Source organism: Buteo buteo, chromosome 16 (genome assembly GCF_964188355.1).
Source record: "Buteo buteo chromosome 16, bButBut1.hap1.1, whole genome shotgun sequence".
Lineage (NCBI taxonomy): Eukaryota > Metazoa > Chordata > Aves > Accipitriformes > Accipitridae > Buteo > Buteo buteo.
Genome location: NC_134186.1, coordinates 1,168,155 through 1,190,243, shown reverse-complemented (window position 1 = coordinate 1,190,243; position 22,089 = coordinate 1,168,155).

Sequence of the window (22,089 nt, the reverse complement as noted above, 5' to 3'; positions counted from 1 at the left end):
GTTTAGAATTAGTGCCTAAACCCAAGCTCTGGCATGAAAGGCCTGGCCCTGTACAGAATATTACCAGGAATCTTTCCTGGGGGCTTAGAGGTGTGACGACAAGATGGACAAGGACGGATTGGGGGGGGGAAGCCTTTGCTGCAGGGTCCCCTGCTGCCCCTCCTGTGCCCTGGGGTGTCAAACTGCCTTCCCAGGCTCCTTCGCTGACTGTAAAATACAGTTGTCCCCGTGGGAGGCAGGCAGGAGGGATGCGTGAGGAGCAGTCGTTTGGCTGATAAGAGGCAGACCTGAACTGTGTGCTGGGCTTCGCATACCACAGTGATAGTTCAGTGTAAAAACCCAGGTATATTAAACATGCAAATAGAGGGTTTCTCTGGCAGCCTGCTGACCAGACTGTGTGCAGCTGGATAATATTATCCTAGATGTGTAAGAACTATAATCTGGATACCTTGGAGGAAAATTACCGTCTGCTTGTCCTCAAATCACAGCCTCAGTGGGTCTGCTGACAACGGTACCTTAGTAAAGTTAAACACTGACTGGCCCCCATGTTTGTTTGTCCCTCTTTCTTTCTTGATTCTGCTCCCGACACTCCTAGAAGTGGTTAAGACTCACATTGAGAACCCCTTTTCTCACTCCAGCAGAGGTCTGCCCTGTGGCTCCAGGTCAGGCTGATCATCTGGCGACGTGAGGGGAGCAAAGCCCCAAACTTTGGGTGCTGGTAGTTGCTGGCGGGGAGCTCTGGGCGCCAGTCCTGCACGAACGCAGGGCTTACACGCGTGAGCTGCGCAAAGGAGCTGGGCGTGCATGGGGATCGCTGCTGGTCTTGCTTCATACATATGTGGCCAAAAGAGATGAAGTGGTCAGGGACAATGATTAAATTTAGATTTTCATCCAAGTGAAAATTTTGAGTCATCTCAGCAGAACATTATATGATCAAAAGCAGTAAACGGCTCTGCTTATAGAGTAGATGGAAGTGAATCTTCTAAACCCTGTTTGGAGCTGAGCAATATGTTTGGCTTTCAATTAATATTAGATGGGCTAACTTTCCAGGAAAAAACAAAACCAAGTTGGATTTGGCTAAAAGTTGACCTCAAATCTGTGTGATTTCTTAAAAGTCAAACTATTTTGCTTTGGTTGAAAAATTAATTTTTTACCAGTAATTTAATTTTGGCATTTTTATAACAAGATTTTTCCATTTCAGAAATGGATATATTATAATATTTCTGTATTTTCCCTTTAATTCCAGTGGCATTTAAAAAATTAATGTTTAAAAAATAAAATTCTGCTTAATGTCAGTCTGGTTGATTTCCAAATTTTTAAGCTCAACTTTTCAAAACATCCATCGTTTACCTAACTGTTATCAATTTCTGAACATCAAATTTGGTAGTGTGAGAAATGTTGGAAAAACCTCTCTAGGGTGCTTGAATCAAAATGTGAATAACACTTGAAAATGCTTAAAGACCAACCTTCCTTGAACTTCTTGATAGATGCTTTGACATAATGTTAACTAATAGGTCTCATCAACCACCAAAATATCTGACCCGGGAGTCAAGGAGCATGTATGAAATGAAGAGGAAAAAAACCCAGAGAACGTAGGGCTACAATTCATAACAACTAACAAAATAAGTTTAAGTCCCAGTGCAACCCATTTAATGAGCAAGTGAGCTAAAATACATTGCAGCTGAATTGCTGACTTTGTCTGATGTTGTTCCCACACAGCTCATTAAACCTTTTTATGTAACATTGCTGCAGCCACACTTTCCAAAGGCTTTCCTCATTGTGCATTTCAGTTGATGTTTTCACATATTTTAATAATTCTTTTTGTCCTTTCAATTTAAAAAAGAAAAATCACGGTTCAACAGCCTAAATAGCTTAATAAGGGGTAAGTGAAATATCTCATTTCTTCTGAAGACTAGCTCTGGTGTTTCATGTTTTAGCAGTGCAATTTCATCCTGGAAAGAAAAAATACTGTTTGTTCCCAGCTTTGAGAACCTGAGCAATAAGGAGCACTGTCAAAACAAAAACATTCAGCGCAAAATTCCTCAGCAAGTCAATAAAAGCAGCCACAGCCTGTTTGTTGAAAACTAATGTGTTTTGCTTTGGCCTACTGCATGGGAAACCTAGGGTTGTAGCTCTTAGGAGGGATTTTGAAAGCATCAGTTGTACCAACTTGGTGTTACTGCATGATGCCCCCAAAAAGGCTGGAGGTGGAGTGGGAGCGATGCTGGACACTGGCTTGCTCTGCTCTGCTGCCAGTATGGCCAGCAAGGGCAGTTCTGCTGCCTTTGAACACCTCTGATAGCGCTTCTGTGCTATTGATGGAGGTTGGGACTAGTACACGGTCTCTTAATCACTTTCTGGCAAACACTGTTAAGCCTCATTAATGCAAATTAACAGATGATCTATTTTTCCAGAGTCTCAGTCCCATCACATAAACTTACATTATACAGCAACTTTAGAAAAATCAATTTTTAGTCCTTACTACAAATTGATTTATGGCTTTTTCTGCTTGGAGCTGATGGGACCGCTCAGCCCTGACCAGCCAGGTTGCATGCTCCTCCTCGCTGCCGCGTCCACCGCCGGGACAGAAGGTGAAACTCCGACATTAGGAACATGTCTCGGGGGGTGGGAATCAGGCTTGAGGTTTCTTTCTGAAAAAGATGTGTAAAGTCTCATGTACAGAAAGAAGTTAAGTATTTGTAGTCACCATTTCTGAGTGCTTTGCAATTCCCTTTTTTGAAGCGTTACGGTAAAAATGTGCACGCTAGTGAGTCACTTGGTTATGTCCCAGCATTGCCTGTTGACTGCTGTCCCCCAGGCGTGTGGCAGGGCTGAAGGGCTCAATTGAAGGTTTGTACCTGGGGCGAGTGCTAGAGCTGAAGGTGGTGATGGGAGAGGGCAGGGGTGTAGATCTGGCAGTCAAACAGAGAGGGTACTTGCCCCTGTATCTGAGGTAGGTGAGGAGAGGTGTCATGGGGGTATAAGAAGAAACTTTGTCTGTACCTGACCTTCCTCCCCTCGTTGGGGCAGGCACCGAGAGACCCCAGAGCACTCAGCATCTGCTTGGTTCAGCCGTCCTGCTGCTGACGACAGGGGAATCTCAGCAGCTCTCTTAACCTGCAGGCAGATGAGCCATATGTGGGTGCTGACCGCAGGACACTGAAAGCTGCTAGCCTGAGTGAGCTCTGGTTGGGCTGTAGCTTGGGTTGAGGCGGGTGTTAGCAAGGGCTTCTGCTCTTAAAATCTAAAGATTATTGACTATCATGGTGAGATTTTGCTTGATTTGCCTCCCTTTCGAGGTGTAGCTGCAGAAGTGTGCTGAAGCTGGTGACGTGAGAGCAGAGGGGATGAACTTTACACGTGGAAAACCTCGGCGGAGTGATGGCTTCTGACTTCCCTGGTCCCTGATGCCTTGTGGTTATCTCGGGGACAAGAATACTGAAGGGGGGGCTGGAAATCATAATCACTTCGCTTTAAAATGGCATGGTCTCCTGGGCTCTGACCAAGTAATTACGTTTCAAACTTGAAATGAAATGTCTTTCTTGAAATGAGAATTTAAATGAATTAGCTGCATCTATCAGCAGGTGCTGAAGGGGCTATTTTAATTTAAAAGCTAGGTATAATCCTGGCTTGGCACATACAGCTTAATTACAGTCAGTTTTAACAATAAACAAAAACACAAGGGGAGAGCAGAGCCTGACCTAGGTAGCTCTGGGATTTAAAATTTTTTACAAGTATTGAAATTGCTTTCTAATTAATTTACTCTGGCCTAATGGTATGCCTGTTGAAGGAAGTTGGTTAGCTTGATCCCTTAGCTGAATCGTGTCATTTAACATTTAAACTTGAGACGTGCAATAGGAGCTCAGCCTGTGAGGATGCAGAGCTCGCTGCTCTCGAGGGGGCTGTCCTGCTGCCATTTCTGGGGTGTGCGGCTTGGCTTTTCCTACGGTGAGAGGCGGCAGGCTGCCTGGGAAGGCAGCGCTCTCGGGAGCAGAGCGCTGGGCAGGGTGGCTGGATGGAGTCTGGGTCTGATGGTGCCCAGCGTGCCTGGGAATGGCTGTCGGGCTGGGTAGACTGGGATAGTGGGAGTCCGCATTAAAGTAAGTGTATTGGAATATCGTACAGGCTTTTAAATGTACTGTATCCCTAAATGAAAGGGATGAAGATTATACCTGTAGTGAAAAAGTCATAAGAACAATTTCATTTTGGAGAAATACAACAGAATTTCCTGAAGAGGAAAAGAACTCTCTTAGCTGATTGTGAAGTTGTATGTTAAGCCTGCCAATTTCGCATCCAATGTTTATTTAGCAGCCCAAAATGTTTTTGTCCTATTTTGAAAGCCACATCATTAGCTCTTATTTGTCCCATAACATAGTTCATCATGCGTTGGAGTTTGCCAGTCATTGCAGAGTTAGCATGTAGCTTAGAGCATGGACTATGATGTGAAGACAGATGTGTATCTCAGGCCTGATTATAAGCTGTAGCTGGCAAAACAGGGAGTGATTTAATGAAGTTTTGATACAGCTCATCAGATACTGAAATGGGAAGATGCAATATTAATTTAGAAACACATTATCATTTCAATTGTAGTCATTCTGAAGAGTATTAATAACAGGGGAGCTTGTGGCAGTTTGGAAAGATGATGTATTATTCCAAAGGCAAAAATATTCTTCAGAATTATGTTTCATTTGACACCTAAACATCTAGCATATTCCTATTATCACTGTGTAATCGATTTTTTTGCCGTGTCTTCCATGCTTACAAAACATAATCACTTAAGGCATTTCACACGCTGTACTGGAGGCTTCTGAAGTGGGTAGGCAGGACAAGCTTAAAACACTAGGTTGACAACTTTTATCTTTTAATCCTCAATTCTTCTGTGGATTTAGATGACTTGAAATTCTGTTTGACAGCAGGACCTCCTTTTGCTGTCACAAGCAAAAGAAAGATGCAAATATCATCTAAAACTTGTTCCATCTGTGTCAGATTATGACATTTAATACTGGTGGTACTGACCACCATTACTCTGAAAGCTTTAATCCTTTTTACACTAAAGTTAGCGCACCTTGGGAAAAATGAGTGGCATCCTGTTCTGCTTAAACAGCAGTGTAATTCTTGACTAACATCAGAGTAGCATCTCTGTTGCTGATGATAGAAGATGTAGAAAGCATACATCCTGATTTTTCTGACCCCAACTGCAGTTTAATAGAAAATTTGGCATTGGGTTCATGAATTGAATAAAGTTGAATTGATTGTTATTTGGTGATTGTATGAAGCCACAGTCCTTTTTACCATGACACTTGTTCAGGTTGTAGCCCCACTCTTAAGTGCACAGCCTGAATTCCTCATGTTGTACAAAGGGTTAAGTTTAGCCTCTAAAGAGCAGTCAGTAGTAGCTCTCAGGAAGGGATGTTCTGTCTCTGAAAAAGTGTCTTTGGTGATGTCCCTGCTGCTGTGTCTGCCCCTGTAGGATGCCCTTGATCCTCAGCTTTCCAAGATGAGATGAAAATGAGTGTTCTGGAAAATACTTACATGCCCTGAACTATGCATGGTATGGTTGAAGCATGAAAACAAATGTTTAAATGGATCCCTGGTCTATCATGAGCAGATGTCCTGTAATCCTGCGTTTGAATTATCAAATCCTCCTGTGATGTGGGTGTGTGACCAAGTCCATTGGTGTCATCTGTTCCTTCACCCTCTCCTACCCACCCAAGAGGAGCAGCTCCTGAGCCTATGAAGGATCTGGGGGGGTTCACTGTATGCCTTGGGGCTGTAAGCAAGGCATACTTGCATCCCGTTAGTGCTTTGCTAAAATAGGCAGGCTCTCTGAAACCACTGCTCATAACTTGAGCAAGCTCCAGCCTGAACAACCACTTCATTAACATAGTCTCCTGGCAATGGTGCGCAAACAAATTTCCCATCTAAAAGTGGAATCAAGGCAATATTTTGTGTCTATTCTTAGTCACATCCATTTAATCGGTAGATACTTGAAATCCTCAAACGGGTTGACTGCAGGGTGGCTCGTTCCTAATGCTTTACAGTGAATTCCAGCCCACTGCATTCCCATGCCATGTTGCCACGATGCAGAGCCAGATCCCGGACTGTTCCTGAGCTGACCTGGTGAGGGGGGGCTCAGGGAAACGCTCCTGGCAGCTGCAGCAGCTCCCCAGCAGGCAGTGCTTTCCTGGGGCAAGCAAGGGCTCTCAAATGGCTACAGTGAGTATCAAAACCAGGTGTCATCTTCTGTTTCCAGCCCTGTCCCAAAGAGATCTTTATGGTGGTGTCCCAGGAAGTTTTTGTAGGCTTTCACTCAGTTTCTGGACTTCAGCTATTCTGCATGACTTCTAATAAACCTGTTACTACTACCTAGTTGGATGCTTGGCAGATCTGCTGGGCTCCAGCTGTTCAGATTGCAGTCCTTTCCATAATTTTCCTGACACAGACTGCAAAACAACCTTGGCTGGTTTCTCCCAGCCTGTGGGACCTGTCATTCCCCCAAGAAGGCTTACAGAGCCTGCTGGTTGGTTTTTTTTTTGTTTTGTTTTGGTTTTTTTTTTTAGCAAAACAAAGTGCTGGTGAGGACAGGCAGCTGATCGATGAACAGTGTTTCTTCAAGTGTGCAAGCAGAAGTGAATCATCTCAGCAGTAAGTGGACAGCTATATGTGGTGCAGATCCCTGTTTGTTTAGCAGCATACTCAGTTTTAGAAACAATGTGTTTTCTGGACACTGTCCCCCCAGGGAATATGCTGGAATAGAATTGAGCTTTTGTTAGTGAAGTGTGAACCTATGCTTGCAAGCAAGATTAGTCCTTATTGACATCAGAGTTTTTAGTGGTCTTATGGAAATACCATCTAGTGATTGTTTGGTACTTTTGAGAAAGTCACTGCTGTGGCTCAGCTTTGCTACTTTCCCCAATGACTGGTATAGTGGGCGCTGGTGATGACAGGCTTTTGGGCTTCATCAAAATACAGTCATTTAAAATATGTCAGTCTGTCCTCAGTTCTAAGTGATCGTGAAGGACGAAGTCACCTCTGGTGGTTGGGATGCTTTGGATTTGAGGTAAGAAACAAGTAAAGATGTGAGCATGGCTGGAAGATCTTGCACTGCCTATTGTAGGTGCAAATAAGAAAATTGTTTTCATGGTTTTATGCAAAAGTTCACAGAGGAAACAGCTAGAGACATATGTCCTTGCCTCTACCATCTCATTGAATGAGAAGAGTACCAGTTGATTAAAAATGGCCAGATGCTCTGACAGCTGCCAGCAGACACCTCATCCTTCCCTTATGATGTATTTTCATGATGAACAAGGATTTTACCCCTTTGCTTGTATATATATGTAAAAAATAACCAAGGGTGAGCAAACAAACCTGCCACTTCAAATAAAAGAACAAATTTCTGATTTAAGGAAATATTTCTGTAAAGTAGATATTTGGAACAATAATTTCTGCAGTAATTCCTTTGCTTGGTCCTAAATTGGGTCACAAAAGTGAGCTCAAACCTCAGCTTTTACAGCAATTTTCCCTACTGGGGAACGTGTTATAGCTGTCCTCTGAGTTATGCTTTGACCCTTACTTGTATTTCAAGTCTTTTGTATATTTGGCTGCCCAGAGTGGAAATACTGGAGCCTGACTGTGCTATAATGGCCAATTACACAGTGCTGTGCCCTAGGAGGCACTGTAGGACACGATGGCCTCAGGGACAGGCTACATCTTTGCTTTTGGCATGTTCTCATTAATAAAATCTATAAAAATAAATTCTTGTGTTAGACTGCTAGTTTCACCATAATTTAAATCAACAAAGGCCTTAGCTACCTCTCCAGTGCTCAGTGCTCTTGCCATGTGATGGGGAAAGATAAATAATGAGGCAATATTTTACTCTTCAGGCTCTGCCATTGGCAAATGGTTCTAAATGTGTTCTGTGAATTTATGATGCTGGTGGCAGACTTCCATGGCAATCCTTGTAATTAATCACTCGGTTTAACAATGAGGAACATTTCATTGGTCTGATTAGCACCAGGTGAAGTGATTAGCACGATTAATCAGGTGCAGGGAAGGACTGGGGTTGAATTCAGGCAGAAAAACTTTTGTTTGAAAACCAACTGTTTCCTGTACCTAGGTGTGAAAACAGACTCAGCATCATGTGCTCACTATGCTGCAACAAAGCTGCTTGGCTGAGCTGCTGTGGGCTGTCCCAGTGCAGGGGATGAGGTTCGAATAAAGTGGATCTGTAGAAAAGATCCCAAATATGAAACCAGGTCCATCACTTTTGGAGTCTGAAATGGCCAAGTGACTCATGTGAGCTACTCGCAAGTATGTGTTTGCACATACCCATGGGGAAACCACAGAAAGTTCCACAAGTCCCAAAATACTTCCTAAAAATGTGTTCTTTAAAGATACTTTTCTTATTTTGCTGTTTATATTGGCTTTCAACTGCCTGCTGTTTGACTAGGAGGACTCTAACACTGGTAGTGAATATTTTATGTGGATGAATTCCTGGTAGTAGTTCTGAACAACCCTAAAGAAGCTGGTTGTACACATCACTTCAGTGCCAGGTTAATGTGACAGTCCTTCTTGTGTAGCTCTGTAGTCAGTACCGGAGCTTTCTGTTCGGTCCTCTCCTTCCTAATTCATCCTGTAGCTACTCATTGCATGTGTAGTTTTTCAATTCACTCACAGTCATGCTTAGGATTTTAGTAGTTCTAGTTCATTGTATTATAATTGGATAGCCTTGGGGAAATCACTGTCAGAATTGATAGGCTCCTAGCAATTTTTTTGTATCTATTGGTGAATTACCAATGTACGTTTTTTCAGATGTTCATGTATTTATACATTCCCATGACACTGCATTTCCTTTGGAGAAATGTACTGATAAATTAGCATCGCAAGCAATGGAAAGGGACAGATTTACTTTAAACAAGATGATGTGTGCAGCCTTCAGAATTGCTGAAAAGAACAATAGAACAACTTGAAAACAATGAGAAATACCTTGAACTGTACTTATTCTCTTACAACCTGGAGCCCCGGCTCTGTTGAAGCATTGCTGGCCTGGAGGTGACTGTCCACCGGGATTCCCTGATGTCTAGCAGGGGGTTTTTCCCTGTCTGGGTCATCAATGTGGGAGGAAGTTTTTCCTGGTTACACTCTGCTGTGTGAGTTACACTCCGGTCCGTCACCTCTTCCCATCTCATGTTTAGTGTTTCCTAAAGGCGGTGGGGGAGCACATACCCATGCAGAGTGTGATAGCACGAGCATTAGTTTAAGGTTAGAGTTTCATTACTAATGCTCTCACTTCCTACTAGCAGCTCCTGGTTGTTACTGGTCCCCTCTGGGGTAAGGGGGAGGCTCTCCCAGGAGCAGGGAGGCAGCAGCTACAGATCGGTGGTGTCTCTGTCACCAAATTACAGAGGAGACTTCAGACACGGATGGGGTGGTTGATCCAGATTAAGGCAGGAAGCATGTTTTCCTGGTGCATCAGATCCATCTTGTGAATCCCAAGGCAGCCGGCTCTCTCTAGAGTTCGGTGAATCCCTTTTTAAACAGTCCAGTGACAGAAGGGATGCAGAAAATAGCTCTCACTCCCTTCAAGTTGGCTGCTCAGGTTCCCTGTTTACTCAGTGTATTTGCCTTTTCCAAAGGTAAGGCCAACCATTAATTTAGTAGTTTGTGGGCCCAGCAGACTCGGAAGCTTTCAAAGGTTATTGCTCACACAGCCTCGTCTCCCAGTCCTCTGGGATGTGCTATGTGAAATGCTGGAAATGGTGCATGATGAGGGAATGCCCTTTGGAAAAGGTTAAGCCTGCTGCCAGTTTATCACACAGCCCTGCAAGCAGGGAAGAGGGCCGGTGGGAAATCAGAGGGAAGCAGGAGTGCTCTGCTGATTAGTGTGAGCCTTGCTGGCCTGCATTTGCCTGTGACATGGGGAGATGTACGCGCAGAATTAGGATGAGCCCCGTCTGCACGGGCAGGCTGCCCACCCGGCTCTGCCGGAGCAGCCTGGGCTGTGGCTGCCACCGGTTCGTTTTAGATCCTTATTAGTCACTTGGTGTAATGATGCAAAGTCCCCTCCTGCAATGTTGTTGCAGTAGAAACTTCTCCAGCCCTCCTAACAAAATGGGTTTGTATTTATTTTAGTTCTGGCCTATTGGTAAACAATGAGCTAAATGCTATGCTCAGTTTCATGGGTTTTTTTTCTGCAATGTGCATAATTCTGTATTTGGAAGGGAAAATGGGACACATAGTCTGGACAACTGGAAAGAATGAGAACAGAAGCTGATTTTTAACTATTAATAGTTCATGCCATTGTAAACACAAACTCCTGTGTGTGCTCTGCCTTGCAGGGAGGTGCTACTTAATTGGGGTTTGTTAGCTGTTTTGTTTGTGCAAGCTCCTTCAGGTGGGGATGGGGAAGCAGCCCTATGGCACTGCTTGGTTCTTTGATTCTGTCAGCAAGGTGTTGCAGACAGTGCCACATGTTTTCTGGCTCATTCTTCATTACAGGACAGAAGTTGGCAAAACATTTTTTGCTACTACCAGCCACAGCGCAGAGGAAGCCCCTGGGCAGTGGGAGTGCCCCTGGTGAAAGCCTTGGAGAGAGGGGAGTGTGAAGCCCATGGGCTCTCCCTCCTTGCCCCTGCACTGTGCTGCTCAGCAACGAGTTTCACTTTAAAGAGCATGTTGTGGTTTAAGCCCAGGCAGCAGCTAGGCACCACACAGCTGCTGGCTGACTTCCCCTCTCCCAGTGGGATGGGGAGGAGAATCAGGGGAAAAAGTAAAACTCGTGGGCTGAGATAAGAATGATTTAATAACTAAAGTAAAATAAAATGTAATACTAACAATAATAAAATATAATAATAATAGTAATGAAAAGGAATAAAAAAACCACCATGAAAAGACAAGTGATGCACAATGCAATTTCTCACCACCTGCTGACCGATGCCTGAGCAGTGATCTGCCCCTCCTGGCCAACTCCCCCCAGTTTATATCCTGAGCATGATGTCCTATGGTATGGAATATCCCTTTGGCTAGTTCGGGTCAGCTGTCCTAGCCATGCTTCCTCCCAGCTTCTTGTACACCTGCTTGCTGGCAGAGCATGGGAAACTGAAAAATCCTTTACTTGGGATAAGTGCTACTTAGCAACAACTAGAACATCAGTGTGTTATCAACATTTTTCTCACACTAAATCCAAAAGGGTGGAACTTGCAACCTGCTGCTTTATGGTTAGACAAAGGTTTACTTTGCAGGTTATATTTATCACATTTGACCTTCTTAATATTTTCATTATTGCTAACCCTGAGTGCCTCAGTTATGCCAGAATTATGAAACTGTTTTTAGTAAGTACTTTTGAATTACTTTTATTCGTTCCTGTTTCTGTGCAGTGAATTTGTACTTGGTTTTCCTTCTAACCAGGAGAACTGAGACTCTCGCTATCAGCTGACACAAGTGAAGGGGAAATCTAAACAGGAAAGCCAAGAATTTGCAGCCTCGTAAATGGAGGATGAGCTGGGCTCTGACACTTGTATTCCCTGCCCCTCGGTGAGCTGATTCTGCAGTAAGAAATTCTGCAGGTTCCTTCTCTGCAGCTTGCGTTGGAAGGGAGCATTCATGCAGTTTTTTCAGCTCCATTAAATAGCACAGCTGCCCAAGCAGCTAAATGGATGAGGCTAATGAACATGTGCACAAGCTTGATGGTTCAGGAGCTAAATTGCCTGGGAGCAAGCAAAACAGAATTAGGCAAGTAAAGAACCTGATTGTTTTTCAAGTGATAAAAGATTGGCATGAATTACAGGAGGCATTAGAAATTTGGAAGATATGTAGATTTAAATGGATACATTTGTTTCAATTAAATAAAGAGGAGGGAACAAAATGCCTATTTAGAAGGATCATACACTGAGGTTTCCATCTTATTTACTCTGATTCTTGGGCTAAGAATTAATGTTTCTGCATTTGGGGATAAAGAATTTTCTTTCTGTTATGGGGGAGCCCACCCAAACCAGCAAGGGCAGAATAGCTCATTGGGAGCCAGAATAAGAGACTCTGACCAGTTGCTATTCTGTAGTTGTGGGCTCAAGAGTGCCAGCCGTGGAGCTAGCTCACTTGTTGGTGACGCATTTTAAGGCATTTTAATGTAGATCTCCCATTAGCTGCGTTTTCCAGATGGGCTGGTGTCAGAAGTCCAGCTTTGAAGTGGCCTTTGGTTCAGCTCAGACACAGAGTTTGGAGGACCCGAGTACCCAGCACCTGTGTCTGAAGTGAATCCAGGTGTTACAGGGAATGAACCTGTGGCTGCAAAACCCCAATGTGCTGGTTACAGCCTCCCTCCAGTGTTGTCACTGTGTCCAGGAGAAGGGAAGGGATAGCAAACCAAAGTGGCACGAAAACCTCTCCCTTCCAATACAGTTGTTTTTCTGTGAATCTAAGCCTTCCAATTTCCTATGAGGTTTGGCTTCCTCTCTGTGAAGTTTTGTTTAGTTTTTTAAACCAAAATTTTAATTGGAAGTTTTATCAGGGTAGTTTCCAAAGCTGGTATTGCCTTTTTTCCAATTATAAGTGTTCTTCCTGCAGCCTTTGGAAAACACAATATTTCTGTGAATGTTCTGGAAAGTATCACAAAGCAAATTTTGATTAAAGCTCTAAGAACTGAAATATGTGAAAAGTGTGCTGTTACAGGCAGTCTCCCCAAAGAAATCTATTTTTATGAAAAATGTGAACGTGTTCATTTACACCCATTGCCCTCTGGGGCATAGACCTCTCCTGGGGGGAAGGATGTTGCCACTGGTTTTGACAGACAGACAAACCCCAAATTTCCGTTCCTTATGTCCCATCTTAAAGCTCCTGATGTTTCCTGTCAGCCCCTGTCCCGTGACGATTGCCTTGCAGAATGTAAACGCAGCGTTTCTGTAGCCCCAGAGCCCTCTAGAAAAATTGACTGTCAGGTTCATACAGCCACTGCTTCGTAGCTTCCTTCCCATTCAGGTCTCAAGATTACTGTGGCATTGATTGAACAGGAGATTCATGGAGGGAAATTAAGCCTCCAGAAGATACAATAATTTAAATAATTGGCAAATTTTTTGTGTATGTGAGAACATGAGAAATACAGAGTGTTCATTCACCGTAAATTCCTCCAGGACCACGTTACAGAAACAGATGAATTCTCATGAAACAAAGATTCTATTTTCATGCAAATATCCCTCAGTAATAAAATACCCAGGGAATAAAAATGACAGGAAAATGTATGATGTACAAGCAGAATTGTTTCCAAAGCAGTGTATTTTCCATGAAGCCTCAATAGCTCTTTATACTGTAGACAATGTTAGCAACAATGTGTAGTGCAAGATCAGGCTTTGCATGAGCAACGTGATGGGGAAAGCAACTGATTCTGCTGCTCACGCTGCTTTTTAACTGCAGTTTCTGTGCAGAAATGGTCTTCTCCAGTCAGGTATTGAGACAAGGAAAAGTCTTCCCCTTGTGCAAGGTAGGAGGAGAGAATGGCTCTTGGGGAGTGCCTGGAAGGAGGCCAAAAGCACTGATCCTGGCTTTGAGTGTTTTCCAAATCCAAAGTATTTGAGATTCACTTACAGTTGCCCTTTGGGGCTGCAGTACAAGTGCGGGCGTAGGCTCTACTTCACACAGCTCGACCCTATTACTTAGGACCGCGAAGAGGAAAATAGCTTGTGTGTGTCGTACATATTTAGCACTGACTTGGACTATCCTTTGTCAGCAGCAATTAGTCAGAAGGACTACAACTCTGTCTCACCATCGCAGCCCCAGATATGTGCCAGCAGGATTTCAAGGCCAGGACATTACCCCTCTCCCTTATTTTTTCCATTTTATACATATTAATGAATATATGAATATACACAGCTGCAAATGACAGGAATGCAATCCATGTTCAGCAATCTGTACTGACTCTATACTGGGGGGAAAACACCCTCAGTGTTTCAAGATGATCCGTTGAAGGCCGTTCACTTCTCTCTAGGCAGCTGATAAATGGCTGGAGTGTGAAGCATTCCCTGCTGCCTGAGCTAATGATTGCTTTCCAAATGGCATATGTATCAGGGGGGAGCCTGCGGGAGGTGTGTGCTGCGGGAGAAGGGGAATAATCACAGTAAACTCCATCTTCCCAAGTGCTGTGGGCATATATCATTTTTATTGTAGGGAAGATGAATAGATACTGTGGTGGGTTTGGTTTTGTTTCAGCGGAAGACGTGTTTAAGTTGCTGGCATATTTCAAACTGTTTGGGTAATCTGGGGCTAATAAACCTTGTTGGAGCTGAGGAAAGCTTCAAAGGCCACTCCTTTGGCTAGCTGATGAGGTAGGGATTTCTGAAGCCTGAAGCACGGCTGCATCACCTGGGATGTGAGCAGAACAAGGATTGCTGCTGCTTGGTTCCTTTCCTTTGTTCATTGCTGTGCAATGAAACCCTTTGATTAGAGTTCCTGTGGCACTGCTATAACAGACATGCAATAATTGTGCTCATCTCTTTGCCGCTTCCATCAGGAATGAGCCTGCCTGAAACTGGGCCAGTTCACAGTTGTCTCCAACCTGTATGTTTTATGGTTTTGCTGCTATCTCGTGCTCAGAGTCAAACTTTCAATTGAATAGATTTAAGATCCTTTTCTAATAGGGATGCACCCCAAATGAGTAGTTCTTTTGCACGCAATTTAATTTCTGGGGAAAAAAAGAAGTTATTTTTTGGTGTTGATTTTCCTGCTTTGCTTGCTTGAATGAATAGAACCACTTCATTTAGGTTTTGTAAAAAAGTTTGCCCTAACTTTTGCAAAGTGGAAAGTTTTTGATAGCTGTAAATTTGAGGCTTTTCTTCCTTGTATGAAAATAATTTTAAATCATTATGTCAAAGCAAAAATCTTCTGTTCAGAATTACTTTCCAATTTTCAAAGCTGTTAATGAATTCCTAATTCCTTTATTCACTGAGATCGAGGTGTGAAGAGCTTACTTGGAATGGCAACCAGCTGGAGGCACATGAGGCAGGGTTAATCTGTCCTGGCTCTAAAGCCCTGGGTGGTAGATAAGGAAGTCTGAACTAGTTCCTCCAAATTTTCTATAGATAAAAGGAGGAAACGGGGTACATCCAAAGCACAATGTTTAACCTGTTGTGATGCTAAGATAGGTATCTAAAATAAGCCAGATGACCTCTCCTCCAGGGGTGAGTGCTCCTCCAGTCTTTAAAGTGAGCACTGTGACCAATTCAGCATTGAAAGATCTGTTAGATATTTCACCTTGCAGAAAGTGAATTGCACCATAAGATTCTTTATTTTGTCAGCAATATTGCACTGAATCTGTTTATTTTGGAAAAAGCTGTCATCATTCATCTTTCTGCTTGATACAGGGAATGTAGAAGTTCAACTTAAGCACTTTTGCACCAAAAAATCTCAGATTATAAATTTCAAAAGTTCTGAGACTGCATCAAGAAACAGGCTTATTCAGATTTTTCTGAGGATATCCACCTCTGCAATAGGACCAAAACATGGGAAAATTAAGCCAGAAAGGAAAATTTCTCAGAAAGCTGAGGTCATGAGAGATGGGAACTTGCAGGGCTATCCATATGAAACCCCTAACTCAAACTTGGGCTGTCATGAAGTTGTGTGTACGTACAGCTTGAGGCTTGTGATGAGGAAAAAAATTCCATGGACTTACATCTTTTGAAATTGCTAAGTCATTCTGTTCCATTAATATGTTTTTGAATCAGAATATTGCATAAAGAGTACATTACCTCAGAGAGAAACAACCCATTAATGTATTCTGACCACAGTGTAGTCTCATTCACTATGCAAAATGCAGTCTTGGAGATGAAAAAAAAAATTAGTTAGGCTTAATATTGGGTTTGAAAAACAGCAAAATCAGATGGTTAAACTGATGAGCTTTTAAACCTGCACCTTGCTAATGTTAATTTATTCTTTTATTTTTCAGCTTGTTTTGATCAGATTATTCTTTTCTAAATGAATCTGTATCTTTTTTCAGAGATGGATGTTAATCAGCCAGGATGCTCAACACTCTCCACCCCTTGCCAAAAAAAAAAATATCTGTTTGTCAGTGAGCAACAGGAGCAGGTTCTGTTGGGGGCAGGTCAGCTGGTTACTTGGAAGTGTGGAAGCCCGGGATAGGGATTTTCTAGTACTGTTTTGGATCGTAATAGTCCTGCAGACTGTGGGTGACTGATGGGACTTGGGACACTGGGTCAGCAGATGGTAGCCAAACCCTTGGGGTGTCTGCTTGGAGGACGGCTGAGTTGTTTGGATTTGCTTTGCATTCTCACCAGAGAGGCTTCACTTGCCTCTGCTGGGCCTGAATCTGACCCAAGCGTTTCTCAGCACCTCGGTCCTGCTGTAGGTTGAGTCTGTGTTCGTTCCCTTCGGTTATTGCAGGTCTGTCGCTTGGGCTGCTGGGTGTAATGCCAGGCTGTTGCAACATTAATCAGGTTTTTTTTTGCTGTATCTTTGGCCTTATAAGCATGGTTTTAAACATTAGATGAAACTAAATTAATCAATGTATAAATTAATTACCAAAAATGACTTAGCCTCAGAGGCTGAAGCAGGGATGTGTGTGAGAGAAACCTAAATGCCAAAATTAAAATCTCGATTAAATTTTACAAATAATGGATAATTACAGGGCTTTTTTCTTTTTTTATGTTCATATTAAATTGTAAGGAATTATTAGATATTTAACTGACATTTATCCAGATAGCCCACAGCAAGTTAGGTAGCAGTTACATGCTGTAATAAATGTCAGCATTTAAAAATTAATTGCTATGCTATCTAACTTGCTGTGGGCTGTCTCGTTAAATATTAATGGCATGTCTAAAAATATGTTATGAGCTGAAAGGATTATTTGGATATGGGATGGCAGAGTTATAAGGCCTAGGGGGGGAAAGCTGTGTTTGAGCATCCTCAGTTCATTGGGATTGCTTCCTGGCGAGGCAGCTCCCAGACACGCGTGCCATTTCCAACAGGAATGGGTTTCTCGGAGAGACCGGGTGTGTGGAGGGCTGAGCTGTGCCGCTCAGGGAGCAAAAGGTGCCTGGCGGGGTCTGTTCTACGTGCAAGTGCATCCTCCAGCTCCTTTGATAATGCATTGAAGGAAACTGGTCCTTGCAGAGATCAGTCAGCTTCTCAGCAAAGGAGTAGATTCCACGCGCCCCCCCGGAGAAGAAAGAGGAGCTGTGGGGTGCCTCGAGATGCCGTGGGTGTACGGAGAGCGGGGCAGCTTGCACCCCACCGCAGCCCTGGCCCAGATTCTGCAGCTCCCGTGGTTTTGGTCAATGCAAGCAATGGGATTCTGAGGAAGGAAAATACCCGGTTCTGCCTGTTGTGCCCTCTTTGAGGACTCGGGAAGAAAACCAAACCTCGCGTGTCTCCCCGAACGCTGTTTCACATCTCTCGTGCAGCCCCAGCCTGCCCTTGTGCTCAAGCTGGGGAGGGGGCTGGGGGGAAGGTGGTTTGAGCGTGGGCCCTGCTGTTCCCTTCCCCGTGGAGGTAATACGCGGTGGGGAAGGGTAAAGGTGAGCTAGGGAGGAGGCAGGTCCTGTCCAACATGAGTACTTGTATTTATTATTAATTTTGAGCAAAATGCGCTAAGTGCTTTGCAGAGAATACACGTTGAGGCATGCTAGGTGTTTAAAAAGCAGTGCAAGCACTGGGAGGGAAAAGTCTTTTGCAGCTCAGTGATACAAACTGAAGGGATATTTTTGTTCTAACTCAATCTCCCCCTATGAATAATGCATGCTGGTCTCTCAAACACAGGGTAATCAGAAATATACTGTGTCCATGACAAACACAGTGCACATTACTGTAATAGAGCTTAAAGACCATTCCCATTGAGTCTTACTATTTAAAGCTAAGAAATGTGCAATGTGTTTTCCCAGTCAGCCACCACTTTAACTCTAATGCTTTGCTATTCCCCGTACGCTAATAAAGTGTTTAGAGTGAGCGAGAGCTTTTGCACGTAGAGGAAAGGATGCACGATCTGACTGTGGGATGGGTTATTCCTATGGCTGAAAGGTTTGGAGCCAGTACAGACGCCTTGCGGGGTTTCCCTGGTGAACTCCTCTGCGGAAAGGTCACCGACATAGCTGATGAACTCTGCAGCCAAGGAAATCCCCGACCCCCGAGTCCCCCACACTCAGCCAGGCAGATAAGGTGAGGATCTCTCTCCAGAAGAGGACCCGTGCACGTCCCAGGCGCTGGCTGCTGCAGGGCAGATGCCACAGCCCAGGCAGGGTGAGGGTACGGGCTACATCAGTCTTCTCTGCCTCCATTTTGCATCTCTGGTTTTTGTAGCCCCCGAGACAAAATACACCATGAAGTGGATTTTCCGTCAGCTGAAGTGCGTGAATCAGGTCTGCATGGATTTTTGAGAGGTGCCATCTCTGAAATAGAAATGGTGGGATTGCTGCAGAAATACTTGCCTGAATTCCCTGCCTGCCTTGTGCGGGAGAAGACAGTGCATGTCCTCCTGCACAATTTCTGTCCTTTCTGGCCTTGATCTGTTCCTAATATGCTCTGAAATACCCATAGGAAGCAGAATATCCTATGTAAACGCTGAGCCTGGTGTGATGCTTGTCCAGCAGGCCCATTTTTTGATTCAACAGAAAATGATGGAGAATTGAATTTAAGACACTTTGGAGGAATTCCCACTTCCTTTCCCCTAAGCAGGCCAAGGAATGTGATTTCATTCATCATGTACTCAGTTCAAAGCATCATTTACTGCTGAAGGATTGAGCAAATATAATTTAAGGTTCCACTGTGCATGTGACAGATTTAATTAGTGTACATGGGAGCTCAAAGTTGTTCAGAAAGTATTTGTTTGCATAAAAATAGGCTACGTCTGCAATTTAAACTGGAATAAAGTACTGCAGTTATGAAGAATTTAATGAGTTGTTCTGCAATGTTCTTTATAAACACCATCCTAGATGGGAAATTGTATTAGGAAATAAAAACTACGTTAGTAAATGCAGCCAAATCCAGCCTTCCATATCCTCTTGCTTACAGCGGCTGTAATTCGTTGTTAATGCCATTCAGTTAATCTGAATGGGAATTGTGTGTCTGCAGTAGTTGTCAGAGGAGCTGGAGTGAAAATCCCTCATGCTTATTATCTTGTCTCTGCGTTAGCTGGAGCATCACTCCCCCAGCCAGCTGTGACACAGCAGCATGGCTCTGGGACAGGCGGCCGAGGCACCAGCTCGGACGCCACTGCAGGGTCACGGCTGGCTCCTTCGGCTCCGTGTTCCTGTGGCTTTCAGAGAAAATCCTTCCAGATTACATGTTCTCTTACCATGTCTAGAGAGTTTGTCCTAAAACACTGCAACTTTTGTGCAGAATTGTCAGAAAACTATTGATCTGCCAGCTGAGAGGCTGATAGAAAGATAGAAGCTAGGGGTTTGTTGTCTTGTAGAAGTCTGTTTACCACAATTAAAGATTGTATGTTAATTGTAAAACTGCTGGCAGCCTGCTTATTGCATGACAGTGAAGCTGGTGAGGATTTGGGTTGGAATGAAAGGTGATAGCACAGATTTATCTGAGGAAAAGAGAAAATGGCTTACAAGGCAATGATCCCGCTGCCTGGCTCCCCTGAGCTGGTGCTGTGTGCTGGGCTGCAAATCCCCTCTGCCAGGAATACTGAGTTCCCTGAAGAAGACTCTGCATAGTGTCACTGTAAATTTGTTCCTGGTGCAACTTAAATCGTAAGAATTATGTTCCTTATTCTATTCCTCCAGCAAACATACCAGTTATTTATTAAGAGGGAGACTAGAGCACTGTGTATTATTTTGCTTTTTTTATCTGCTGTCCAGCAATCAGATCATTAGGACACTGTTTCAGAGCTGTTAGAGATAGTGGCAGGCATGGAGGGAAGCACTGTTCAAACAAATAGCATATTTAATTAGCTTGCTTTTTTGTAGGCAGGTTGCATGGATGGGGATGTGGTTTCTATTCCAATAAACTTGTTTCAATGGAATTTCCATCTTGCACTTCTCATATAAAACCCTGTAACTTGTACAGCACTGAGCTGCATTTATGATCTTGTGGGAGTGAACTCTTTTGTTTCCTACTTGGGAACTTCAGTTGTTACCTAGTACCTCTGGAGGTCACTATAACAAAGACAAAAATGCAGATACTAGAAATTGTTTTAAGGTTTTTATTTGGCTGTTTGCTCTCTAAGTTATTTTCTGGGTTACAGCACATGCATGTGTGAAATCTGATCAATGCATGCAGATGTTTTAATTAATTTCTGCATGGAAAGTTCTTGATCCTTCAGTCCATCCTTCTCATTAACTACAGCAATCATTGCCTACTGTACCTGCCCAGTTTGAAGGTTTTCCCACTGGTCAGAAATGGAAGATCTAACCTGGCACTTAATGGTTTAATATATGCTAATCCGTGTGAAACCTCTAAAAGCTCTGATCTTTCCCTGGAGAGTGAGGAGGCTTTGATATAATTTTATTTAGTGCTTTTTACACTGATGCCAGAGGTGCAACATTGGTTTAAGAGACATAGTTTTAAATGGGAAAAGTCTTAAGGCAAATTAACTCAAGGTAGCACCTAATCACATCTCCAATATGTAGTGTTAGCCACTGAAGTATCAATTGATCCTTCTTAATAAAGCGAAGAGGTGCTGACAAATGGCAGTGTAATTTAACAGCTGCTAATTGTCTTCTTTTTGTAGGATGCAGTAAACCAAGAAGGGGCCTGATTCTCTCAGTACTTAGTCTCTTTAATGCTTCTTTATAATGCGAAGTGGTCTAGAAGAGCTTTAATGAACAGAGGAGCAAGAGCCATCCCGTGTGCATTGGCCAGATGTCAACACTGTTTTTCAAAGCAGACTCAAACCTTCATTTTATTGACAATGTTCCTTGAGCCTTGACTTCAGCTTTGGCATAATTGTATTTTGAAAGCTCCCCTTTTACCCTTAGTGGGTTGCCGTATAACAGAAGAAAATCCTAATTCATGACCGTAATGAAAACATGTTGTTCCATGACCAGCTGAATTAACAAGGCCTGCGTATTGATTCTTGTTTATAGATGTACATCTTGTATTTGGATTCTCTGCTGTCTAATGAGGCATGAGCTCTGACTTGCAGCCCAGAGCTTTCAAAGCATCCCTCCTTACTCTGTCCTTCGCCCCAAAAGGTTCTCTGGTGTTTGATAGAAGCTTGGAGCACAAGCTAAAGGCTTTCTTTCCATAGTACTGCTGTTATGTCTGTCTCCTGTATGCAAACACCTCTTCTCGTGAAGTCAGTTGCAACAGAGGTTTGATATCTCTACTCTGTGCCAGATGCGGCTGAAACAGGCTAGTGAATTAAAGGGTTACAGGGGGACGAGGGAATGAAAACAGGCTCCCCTAAAGCAGAGTTGCGTTGCCTTATTTCCCTAGCAGAAAAAAAATAGCACAGGAGACCTGAGTGTGCCCCTGGGTACAGGTGTAAGGAGCCACCGTTCCCTGTGCAGCCTGACCGTCTTGCAAGTCTCTGCTGCTGACACCGCAAATGCACGAGGCTGAGATGTTTGCATTGCACCTTTCCTATGTGTTGGAGTAAATTCTTGGTTGGATTAGACACGTGGAAGGGACCTGTGCTCATGAGGATGCTTGGTTTCATGGCTGTGCTGCTGATCTCTGTAGCATCATTTAGAGAAGACAGGATGCACAGGAGGTCTGTACTAACGTGCTGTCTGGGGTGCAAGTGCAGAGGATGGATCTGGTCTCATGTTTAAAAGCATAACACGAATAATGATGTGCGGTGGCTGTGGCATGAATTTGTGCATGAACGAGTGTACATCCTCACTGGCACAGGAGACCCTGGGTGAAAGGAGCATCTGTGCAGCCGTCTTGGACACATCTCCCTCCTCTCTTCTTTCCATGGCATCTCTCCCCCGTGCTGGCAGGAATTCAGGTTAGTCCAGGAGGTGCTCTCAGAGTAGCAGAATGCTGCCACCCCCTTAGCACAATGAGACAAAGGAGGACAGTGACAAGACCAAGGATATGCTGGGGAGATTGTGGGAAAGCCTGGAGCACTGAATTTGGAAGAAAAATGGAAATATACCTACAAATAGAATTTTCATTAATGCTACTATTTAAAAC